We start from the raw sequence: 12,504 nt of genomic DNA on the forward strand, positions 1-12,504 counted from the left end.
TCCAATTTTTTACACATGAGATAATATATTTTTACTTTTATTTTGTCTATTATTGGGAGAAAGCTAATAATACTACAAAAATTATTTATTTTATTAGATTCAATATTCTTTAACACCTTTACTCTACTAATTAATTTTTGATTTAGTAAGTAAAATACACAATGCACTTGGTTGATGACTCTAGTTGTCTGCCAAACATTGATTTCATGATTGAAATTTCTCTACAATTTGAGTATTGTTATCCAATTGATTTTATCTAAAATAAAAATAGTGTTCAAATATTTAATTAATAAATTAAATATATAAAGATACATAAAATGAAATTGGAATGCACTACATATTTCCTTAGAGAAAAAAAAAAAAATATATATATATATATATATATATACATATACATATATATACATACATATGTATATATATATATACATATACATATATATATACATATATATACATATACATATATATATATATACATATATATACATATATATGTATATCTATATATATATGTATATATATATATATATACATATATATATACATATGTATGTATATATATGTATATGTATATATATATATACATATACATAGATATACATATCTATAGATATATATATATATATATATATATATATATATATATATATATATATATATATATATATATATATATATATATATATATATGTATGTATGTATGTATGTATGTATGTATGTATGTATGTATGTATGTATGTATGTATGTGTGTGTGTGTGTGTATATATATATAGGTATATGTATATATATGTATATGTATATATATATATATATGTATGTATATATATATATGTATATGTGTGTGTGTGTGTGTGTGTGTGTGTGTGTGTGTGAAAACTTTGTATTTATATTAATATAATCAACTAGTTCAAAAGGGGCTCTCGGAGAAAGAACCAGGAAAGAAAACTCTATTCATAACCCATTACAAAAAATATAGTATACCTAGAGCTACCCAAGTAGAGAGTTGGAGGGCCAAACTCAATTACAATATATGTGCCAAGGATGGCATGAGAGAAATAATAAGCACCAAAAACCCAATTTACATGATAATTATACAGAATGTGAAGTGATACATGAAATTCGAAAGGGGTCATAACAGTAAAAAAACTAATAATCAGCATGTCCAAAAAGAGAAGATAGCTAAGAAACACCAAGCCGCATATCGAACTAGCAGTAGAAGGTGAACCAAAACCTGCATGTTAGGAGACAAAAAACCAAACATCATAGAGAAAAAGAAGGAATTGATATAGAAGATCACCATCCAAGACCAATCTGAGATGTTGGAGAAAATAATAGCGAGCTCCATAATTGGTTAGCCTACTCCAAGATAGGATCAATAGCAGTATGGGAAGTGGGAGGGATAATAGGGGAGGATGGGGAGGAAACATTAGAAGGGGGACTCCCAGGCCTAGCAAAAGAAGACCCAAGTGCAGCATCTAAGCATGCAAAATCATTATTGGAGTGAGCAATCAGCCCAAGAATAGCATGTGTATGTGCAAAGGCCTTTCGCTAGACCGCAACATCAAGAGGGAACCAAGTAAAGAAATTATCCAAGCGCAGAAGGAGAGTAAGATGATGTAGAAAAATGTAGTGAAAGATATGGCAAGATCCAATCAAAGTCAGCAAGGATGAGAATAATGCTAGGTGGAAACATGTTGTAAAGCCATAAGTGAGAGCTGCTACTAGTATGATGCCAATGTAATTAAGATGATTCAAATTGAATCAAGCAGAAAATCAATAAGTAGGTGTCTGAAGTGACATTATTAGATGGATAGAAAATAGAGCAGCTATCCACACCATAATTTGCAAGTAAATCGGCAATAGAGTTACCTTCACGAAAAACATGAGTAAGAAAAACCTCATTAAATGAATCAAGCAAAGACCATATTTGAACAAGAACATAGTGGATGTGTCATCCAAAGGAAGACCACCTAACATAGGAATTAATGACAACATAAGAATCTCCTTCAACATGAATACAACGAAACTAAAAAAATTTTGCTACAAAGAGACCTTGAAGAAGAGCAAAGGCTTCAGCAAAGTTGTTAGTAGCAGAAGCAATAGGGCAAGCCTCAAAACATAAGCCAGTCCCATGATGATCATGAAGGACATAACCTATCCCTAAATTGCTCAGGTTACCTTTGGAGGAGCCATCAAAATTAAGTTTGACAAATCCATGCTAAGGAAGGGACCATTTAATAGAGGCCCTAGCCTAAAGTCTATCCTTAGGACAGAGAGGAAATGGGAGGGAAGGGAATTTTAAGCCTTCCCAATTTTTAAAAACAACATTATCCTAGGAGGAGAATCCATGATCCCCCTTGAATTTGCATGCATATGCATTTGTCATTTCAAAAATGGAATGGAGAAGTTTATTAAGGACTGAATCCAGAGAAGAGGGAGAATTTCAAAAAATACATTTTTTTTGTTTCCATCAAATAGCCCATAAAACCAAAGATGGAGAGCATATTCATATACATGCAAACATTGATTTGGGGTACAAAGTTGGCCAGGCTTGAAAAAGGTCCCAGACCTTCAGAGGAAGTGGCATGGAGTAATCAAGTTTACCAAGCACAAATTTCCAACAATCTCGAGCAAAAGGACAATTAAGGAAAATGGTGTCAATTGTTTCAGGAGCCTGGTTGCACAAGACACATGAAAAATTATTAGTAATATTAAGTCTTGATAATCTATCACTAGTAAGAAACTGATTCCTAAAAACTAGCCATTAAAAAAAATCAGCTTTTGGAAGGACAAAACTATGCCAACAAAGAGAATAAGCCCATTGTTTAGATTTGGCAAGTTGGTTGGAATTGACCAAATCATAAACCAACTTAACCGAATAGTTACCATCAAGGGATTGACACCAAAAAAGTTTATCAGGTGAACAGGAGAAAAAAATAGAATGTTGGGCTAAGAATGAATTAGCAGAAGATGCAAATTGAGGATCAATAGGAAGAAGAGAGAAATCAAGCCAAAGTACATAGAAACTGCTAAGACATAGTTGACTAGCTTGGAACCCCAATGAGAACGAACAATCTCCCAAATATGGAGGAAGGGATGAATAGAAGAAAGAGGAGGTAAACCATTCCATGAATCCAGCCAAAAATCAACTGATTCACCATCATGAACTTCCCAAGGAATGGAAGATGTGATGATATGACAAGACTTAAGGATGAAGTTCCAAATAGTTGAACCTTTGGGGGAATCCAAAACTGACAGAATTCTAGAAGGATCCAAAATATCAAGATATTTTTCTTGCATCAACCTACACCACTTAATATGAGGCTAAGAAAAGAGTTTCCAAACAAGCTTAGCACCAAAAGCTAAGCTACGAGCATGCAAATTATGAATACCTACACCCCCAATTGATGGGGAAGTAGCCATTTTAGAAAGAGAAATAAGAGGAAGCTTCTTTTCACCTGTCATATTGGCATTCCAAAGAAAGTCCCTGATTAATTTCTCAATCTGAACAAGAATAGATTTAAGGGCAAGCAAAACTGAGAAGTAATAGTTAGGAATGGCAGATAAGATAATTTTTATAAGTAAAATTTGACCTGAAAGGGAGAGCCATCTAGCCTTCCAAGCCAAAACCCTAGACTTAATCTGATTAACAACAAACTGCCAATAAATGGCTTTATTGGACCCAACAAAAAGAGGAACACCCAAATAGGTCAAAGGAAGCTCATCAAAATAAAAACCAAGGATCCCCTTAATCTGAGAAGTAAAGGAAGATTTAGTATTAAAAATATAGATTTTGGACTTCTGAGTATTGATCTTTTGACTAGATACCAAATAATAAGAATCAAGTAGTTTGTGAATGTGACCGACTTCAAGAAGAGAAGCCCTACCAAAAAGAAGGGTATCATCAGCAAACAAAGAATGCATAACCACAACCAATGTAGTTGGAATAAAGATACCAAGCCATAACCTGACCAAATGAGAAGCAGTGATAGAACAACTCAAAGCTTTAGCTACAATGATGAAAAGAATCAGAGACAGAGGATCACCTTGCCTAACACCCTGGGTTGCAAAGAAATACCCTGAGGCTAAACCATTTATTAAGACAGAGAAATAGGCACTGGTAACACAAGCCATAACCCACTTGTACCATTTTTTGGAGAAATCAAATTTCAATAAGAACTTTAGAAGGAAAGGCCAACTTAACCTATCATAATCCTTCATCATATCAAGTTTAACTATAAAAGATAGAAGTGAATGTGTATGAATGGAGTGGAGGGTCTCATGTGCAAGGATAGCCCCATCCAAAGTATCCCTACCAGGAACAAAACCCCCCTATTCTAGGGAGACAATTGTAGGGATAATATGTTGAAGATGGGTATAAATAGCCTTAGTGATAACTTTGTAAATGGTATTATAGAGAGATATAGGTCTAAAATCAGAAAATGATTGGGGATCATTAACTTTTGGAATGAGGACAATATTCATTGAATTAAAAGACTTTAGCATGGTAGAGTTCTGTCTTGACTCTTCAATAACATTCAAAATATCAAAGCAAATGACATCCCAAGCTTTTTGAAAGAAAAGGGGAGTAAATCCATCAGGCCTAGGAGCTTTATTAGGAGCCATGGAGATAACAACATTTCAAACCTCAGCCAAGGTAAAAGGAGGCATTAAACTATGATTATCTCGATTCAATATAGAGGTGGGAATAGCACCCAAAAATGGGTCAATAAGAGCATCAGAAGGCTGAGGAGAAGGAGGAGGGGCCAATAGATCTAAGAAAAACTTAACACCTTGATTCCTAATATCCTTAGGATCAGTGAGAATATTTCTAGAAGAATCCTTGATGGAAAAGATTGTTTTCATAGCTTCTTTATGCATAGCAGAAGCATGGAAAAACTTGGTATTCTGATCACCCAATTGAAGCCAATACTCCCGAGATTTCTGATGCCAATATTCCTCTTCATGAGAACAAAGTCCAGCCCATTCATTTTGCAAGCATTTTTGAGAAGCATATAATAGAGGGTCTATCCTAGAAGAAATAATATGTTGATTGATAGCAGACAAATCCCTTTCAAGTTGGACTTTTGTTCAAAGATATTTTTAAAAACATTAACATTCCAAGAATTAATTAGAGTCTTGATATATATATATTTTTTTAAAGAAATTGAACATCTTAGTGCCATCCACTAAAGGGGTAATAAGCCACCAGTGCTTAAGGATGGAGTGGAACAACAGATGCCTAAACTAGACCGATTCAAATTTGAATGAAGATTTATAGGGAATGGGGATAGAAGAGTGAAGCAGATCAATCACTAAAGAGATAGGAAAATGATCAAAATTAGAAAATGGTAGGATAGATAGGGATAAGAAGGCATTCAGAAGTTTCCAATTATGAGAGGCAAGGAATCTATCAAGTCTAACAACAATTTGCAACAAAACTTGATCTGTAGTTAGTCCAAGTGAATGAACCATTAGTGGGTAAGATGTCATAAAGATCATTATCATGGATGAAGTTACTAAATTCAGGAATAACACAAAGATGAAGTCACTAGCAAGAAGGAATTTGGATTCCGAGAATTGTTGAATAACATTTGTTAAAGATTTCCAAAGTTGGAACTTGGCAAGCAATGAAGTAGGTCCATACAAATTAATGAGAAGAAAATTCAAAGAGAGATGCTTCACACTAAGGAGTTGCCAATTTGTCCCAGATTGGTGTGGAAAAATAGACACAGATTTGTCTTTCCAAAGGGTAGCAAGACCACCAGAGGTACCATTGGAAGGAAGAAATGAATGCTGCCATGCAGTCCACTTACCCAATGTAGCAAAAAAGTTATCAAAGGATAATTTTGTTTCTTGGAGGAGGACAATATCCCAAGGAGAACAATCAAGCCTAAGCTTGGTCCAAGAATGCTTGTCAGAGGCATTAAGGCCTCTAACATTCCACGAGAGAATCTTCATATCAAACAAGGAGAACCCTTAGTTCTCCTTGTTGAACATCTCTTGGAAACAAAAAAGTTAGAATCCAAAGTGGACTAAAGCCCAGCCACAATTTCTTCTAAGGCCGTAGTTGCCTTGGACTTCCTACCTCTAGGTTTGGGAGCAAGATTTTTTAGTTTAGGTGATAAAGGAGTTTGGACAATAGTAGCTTTATCAAGCTTCCTAGTTATGAGATCCAAAGGTGCAGGTACCAAACTAGGGCAAGAATCTAGTATAGACTTGGATCCCTAAGGAATTAGATTATTAGAGGTAGGGGATATGCAATCAGTCTAATCAAGGATAAAATGATCAGAAATAAAAGGTGAGACTAAAGGCCCATTAGGAAAAACCAATGGGCTAGAATTGGGAGAATTAGCTATATCATCCATGGGGTTCTCAAGAGGACAAAAATCATTCAAAAAAAGAGACTAAGCAGCAGATGATATTTCTTCTGCTAAGAGATTAACATTGCTGAGAAGTCATACAACCAAACTGAAATGGGTCATTAGAGAACATTAATTTTCTAACAATTGAATCTTTTATAGGAGACTTGACATCCTTAGATAAAGATGGAGAGAGAGTGGCACCAGAAAATTCAACACCCTAAAGGATCAAAATAATAGCAGGTAAGAAAAACTTCAGCATGCCAATAAAAAGAGCAAATAGCTGGGAAAGAAAAGTGAAGACTCTGATCCTTAGGGATCAATTGAGTGTTGATACCAGAAGGAATGTTCCTAACTATCAGAGATGCCTCATCACAAGATGGCAAAGAAATGGAAGGTGGGCTGGGAACCTTAGGAGGAGGGGGGATGAAGGGGGAGTCATTTGTGGAGGAATAGAATGACTAGTTTGAGTTGCCAAAGAACATTATGCAAGGAAAGAAATGTGATCCAAATAAACCACCAATGTGGAGGATCTAGGATCCCTACATTGGTTGGTAAATTGGCCTAAGAGCTTGGCATAGAGCGAAATAGTATGAGCATCTTGAATAACAATGTTTTGCTTCCAAGAGCCCCAATTAGACTGAAGGGTAATGAAATCAAGAAGTGGCTTAGAGGTGTCCAACAAGAGACAAAATTGAATTGATCGATGCGGTTGCTCAAATGGAAGAAGATTATGGCGAACAAAAGACCCTAGCTTATTAGAAATTGCCTCCACAATATCCATGTCTCTATATTCAAGCGAAAGGCAGTGAAGCTCCAACCAAAAAGGAATCCAAGCACAAGAAGAGTCATTCATAAGAAAATTAGGAGTCCAATTAACAACTGAAATACCCAAACCAGAACAAAACCATTAAGCATTATTAAGAACCCTATCCCTGTCCGACATAGAATGAAAGATTGCAATAAAAAAGTTAGATGAATGATCCATGTAGAAGAGATTAGACAAACCTGTCCAATTGGAGGAATCTCATGAAAAAAATTCCAAAATAGGGAGAAATGACCAGATCTTACCAATCAACGCGATATGTATCATAAGTGAAATTTGAGGGTGAAGAAGACCATCATTCAAGACCAGCACGGGGTTCTGTGTGGCCCATATCAAGAGGATCCAGTATAGGGGAAGAAGAAGCCTACAAGTTCGGTTTAGTGGAAGATGGAACCGGAGTAGCACCTAGAATGCCTTTTTGTGAATTAGGGCTCAAACGAGAGGAGGCCTTATGGGAACTAATGGGAATATCATTAGGTGCAAAAATGAAAGGTGAAGGGTGAAGTGAAAGCGACTTAGGCCAGGAAACATAAGAGGGTGGAAGGGATGAATTGGGGAAAATGCCATTAGGCACACGAGGAGGCAGGGGAGCGGTAGGAGAAAATTTCCTACCACCAGAGTGGGTTTGAAAGAAGTGCATTTTACCCTGAGATACCTACCGTCCATTAAGATTTTTATGTTGAGATCTAGACCTACGAGCATTCCCGCCAGAAGAAGAATGACCACCAAACTATGGCCCACCAAAAGAAGAACGACCACCAAGTTGCGAACCATTTTGATGCCCACCATGCAAAGATCCACCCAAAGAAGCAACATTTTGAGACACCAACGGAGGTAGAGAAAATCTCGAATGAGCGGCTTGCAACCACAAATTATCACTCGCATCCACCTGCGGAGCCATGATTGGATATGTTTGAGTCAAATCCTAAAATAATATTATGTTATATACTTTATCTAGAAATAATTATTATTAGAATGAAACACAAACAAAAATAATGCTAAAAAGATTGTTATTGATCTACATGTGATTATCTAGATCATTTAAACTATACTTTGCATGCAAATTGTTTAACCTTACAAATTATTTCTTGATCTCATATTCGATCTATTTTTTATTGTGAAGGAAGTTGAGATGCATCACAAATATGGGTAGTTTTGTGCAAGAATTTGAATAGATATATAACTCACCTATCCATATTTTTTGTGTATATATATTCCTTTGAGTAAATTTAGCATATATCCTTCAATACAAATTACAAAAAAATCCTTGACCCATTAATTGGAATAGTTTTTTTTTCTTTTCTATACCATTTCTAACAAGCTATGAAAGAATTAGTTTCCTATGTAGAATATTCATATGGAAAGACATTTCATTTAATCATATAAAGAGAGGAATACCATAAAAATTTTGATTAAGCTAGAGAAACCAATAGTTTAGTAATGTGTAATAGTGGGTATTTGAATGGGATGCAATTATTTTAATAGAACACAAAAAATCTCATTTCAATACTTATTCTCAAAAAAGATATGAATAGATTTTGAAAATAAATCAATTATGTGATTTCACATTAGCAGTTTGATAAATATGACATAATGCACAACAAGGGGTTGTCCTTTTATATTTTTGGATACCTTGGCCAAAGAGGCATGTTATCTAGCATCATATCTGACCATGTGAACTTGAAACTAATAGGTGGGGAACTTTGACAAGTCAATATCTGTCAAAATTCAAAATAGATTGTAAAAGATAAGATAAATCTTATGGGATAGAAATATGTTGTGACTAATTATAGGGTTCTCTCCCATGTCATTAAGAACCATAGTAGAAACATACTTTCTTCAACAATCCTACTGAGTTATGTAACCATCATAAGTGAGATAATTTGTTATGTCTTCTCCCTTGTTCATCATAGTATTCTTCATCTTTTTTATGAGAATCATATTTTGGCTAAAGGTAGCATTCTAATAAAGACTCTAAATCATGTTTCATATCTTCTTTCTTGTATCTAACTCAATGGTATAAAAAACTATATGGTCCTTGATAGCTTCAAGACTCCTCTCTTTGGTATCATTCTTATATGTTGTGAATTGTGTTGGATTTGTTGGTGCAACTACAATATTGATCGCATATTTCTTGAAATCATTACTCTCTAAAAATAAAGAAATTTTGGCTTTCTAGACATCAAAATTTGAGGCTCCATCCAATTTGTCTGAATATTTTGAAACTATTGAAGCCATATCAATGAATTAAATGAAATAATAATATTAAAGAGGTTAAACTAGGTTTCATAAACCCTTGATCGTCTTTCCTATGCCTATGATAAATCTTTTCTTCCCTCAACTTAACTATGATACCATATGAAAATCCTATGGTAGTTTCTAATTATTAATCTCCTATCTTATATACATTATTTAAATGTCGAAAAAAAAAAATTAATGACAAGACAATTGAAAATTCACAAATAAAATAAGAAAAAGGTTATGCAACACAAGGAACGCAACACTTTGGGACAAATTCCCAAAGGGAAAACCAATGCTACAAATGAGGAATTATACAAACTTTAGCAAATTAAGAGACACATAAAATCCTTTGTCTTACTAGCATAGCTTCAACAATTTCCCAATTTCTCCTACTGAGATTCCACCAATGTTATTAGCAATGCTAGCATTGTGCCCTTGCTAATAATTCAAGAATATTTACTAACATAGAAAATTCATTTGCTAACACTACAAATTCTTCACAAATTTTTGTTCTCTAAATATCCATTGACCACCTTCTATATTATTGTTGTTGGAAAGCTCACCAATGAGCCTTGTTCTCAATCAACTATGAGATTAATAAGACCCTAAAAACATATGAACCAATAAGTTTCTAGGTGTTTCTAAAAGAGCTCAATTAATTAATTTAACCAATTGTCCTCATTCCCAAAAAATTTGTTAGAAAAAATAAGTATTTTCTAAATCAGTAAGTAGATGAACAATTGTCCAAGCTACCAAAACTAAGAAAGAAGAACTTGTAAATTTTGGGTTAGCTTTTTAATGTCGTTATTCTCAAGCTTATCCTAGGGTTCACCTATAATGAAACATAAAGGTCAATGCAAAATATTAGAAAAGTTTTTTTTTTAAAATAGTCTCATTGTATTCAATATTCCTTTTAAAGATGAATATTTTTCTCAATTTTGTAATATCATATCTAAAATAGGCATTATGTTTTGTATATATTGCAGGTTGGTCCTAGACTAGTAAAGGATAGAGAAACATTTCCACCAAACAATATTGTCTTGTCATTGGTGGGAGCGGGTTTGTTATGGCTTGGTTGGAGTGGATTCAATGGGGGGGCTCCCTACCATGCAAACATTGTCTCTTCTCTTGCTATACTTAACACCCATGTATGTGCAGCTACAAGTCTACTTGTATGGTTAAGTCTCGACATGCTTATTTTTGGGAAGCCTTCTATAAATGGTGCAATTCAAGGAATGATTACGGGACTTGTATGCATCACCCCAGGAGCAGGTATCAACATTTTTTTCCAACTTTCTTTGTTTATTTTGATATATGCATAAAAAAATCTATTTTAAAAATATGTAAAATATAAAATAATAACCTACGAACATGTCAAATATTAAAAAATTATACAATGTCTAAATGTGAATTATTATTTAAACTAATTTCACATATTTATTGTAAATATTTTCATATATATTAAACTAAAAGTTGATCAAAACATTCAACTTGAACAATGTGAACATCTTACACACATATTTGTTAACAAATAAAATTAAAAACTCTTATCATAATATACACATAAACATGCATATTACATATGTGTATATATATAGGCATGCATAGATGGATAGATAGATAGGGGACACAATATTCAATATTTTTCATTGATGGATGTCTTTCAGCCTGTCTGTATGTCAGTAGTCATGTTGGGGACACAAGATTCAATCTTTCCCATTAATGGATATCTAAATTCTTTATTCTTTTTTTCGTTGAAAACAGGTTTGGTACAAGGATGGGCAGCAATTGTAATGGGAATAATATCGGGCAGCGTTCCGTGGTACACAATGATGATTCTTCAGAAACGCTCGAGACTACTACAGAAGATAGATGACACGATGGGGATTGTTCACACACACGCTGTGGCAGGCACTCTTGGAGGCATCTTATCTGGCTTATTTGCTCATCCTCGCTTAAACAGCCTATTTTTTGGGGAAGAAACTGAAGTGATAGGATTTATTTACAGTGTGAGAAAGGGACAAACACATCGTGGACTCAAGCAAATGGGAATTCAAATAGGAGGAGCCATATTTATTATGGTCTTGAATGTGGTAGTAACATCAATTATATGCCTTGTTATACGAGTAGTTGTGCCTCTCAGAATGTCAGAGGAGGCCCTAACAATTGGAGACAATGCTGCTCACGGAGAACAAGCCTATGCATTGATAGGAGATGGAGAAAAATATGAATCAGTTAATTTCTCTAAGGATGAAAAATCACAAATCAGCCACACCAATAATCAACACAATGCTCATGCCAACGCCAATAATCAGCACAATGCTCATGCCGGCACCAACAATCAGCATAATGTCCATACCCGCACCAATAATCATCATATTGCAAATGCCCATACTAATAATCATCACATTGCTGATGACCATACCAATAATCATCACATTGCTGATGCCTATGCCAATAATCATCACATTGCTGATGCCCATACCAATACTCATCACATTGTTGATGCCTATGCCAATAATCACCACATTGCAAATGCCCATACCAATAATCATCACATTGCTGATGCCTATGCCAATAATCATCACATTGGTCATGCCCACACCAATGGCCATCACATGGGTTATGCCCAAACCAATAGCCACCACATTGCTACTGACAACGCTATCACCCATAATAATTCTCATGCACTCAATATTAATCATCATCACATAGTTAATGCCCACACCAATAACCATCACATTGCTAATGACCACACTAATAACCATCACATTTCTCCTGACCACTTCATCAACCATTATGCTGTCCATGTGGTAACTAACAATCACCATGATGTGGAGATGATGAGATTTTAAAAGTCATCATTTATTAAACCTGGTTGAGAATTCTGTCATGGACTTCAATTTAGCTAATCATAAATAGCTTACTGTTTCACGTATAGATTTAATATGAATAATAAGGTTTCATATGGACTCATTTGTACCCCTTTTTGTCTTTCTCAATTAAAGTAATTTGGCTTGAAGATTTATTAAAAATTGGAATAGATTGCAACAAAAGTTTAGTTCAGACCA

The 12,504-nt window shown here is 34.4% G+C and overlaps 1 pseudogene; it reads left to right on the forward strand.

Moving 5' to 3' along the window:
* The window catches only part of LOC149546644 (ammonium transporter 2 member 5 pseudogene), a 56,956-nt pseudogene extending 44,668 nt beyond the window's left edge, over positions 1-12,288 (forward strand).
* Positions 12,289-12,504: the final 216 nt, after the last annotated feature.

The sequence above is a fragment of the Cupressus sempervirens genome, chromosome 7, assembly GCF_028749045.1.
Source record: "Cupressus sempervirens isolate cs-2001-9-10 chromosome 7, ASM2874904v1, whole genome shotgun sequence".
Taxonomy (NCBI): domain Eukaryota; kingdom Viridiplantae; phylum Streptophyta; class Pinopsida; order Cupressales; family Cupressaceae; genus Cupressus; species Cupressus sempervirens.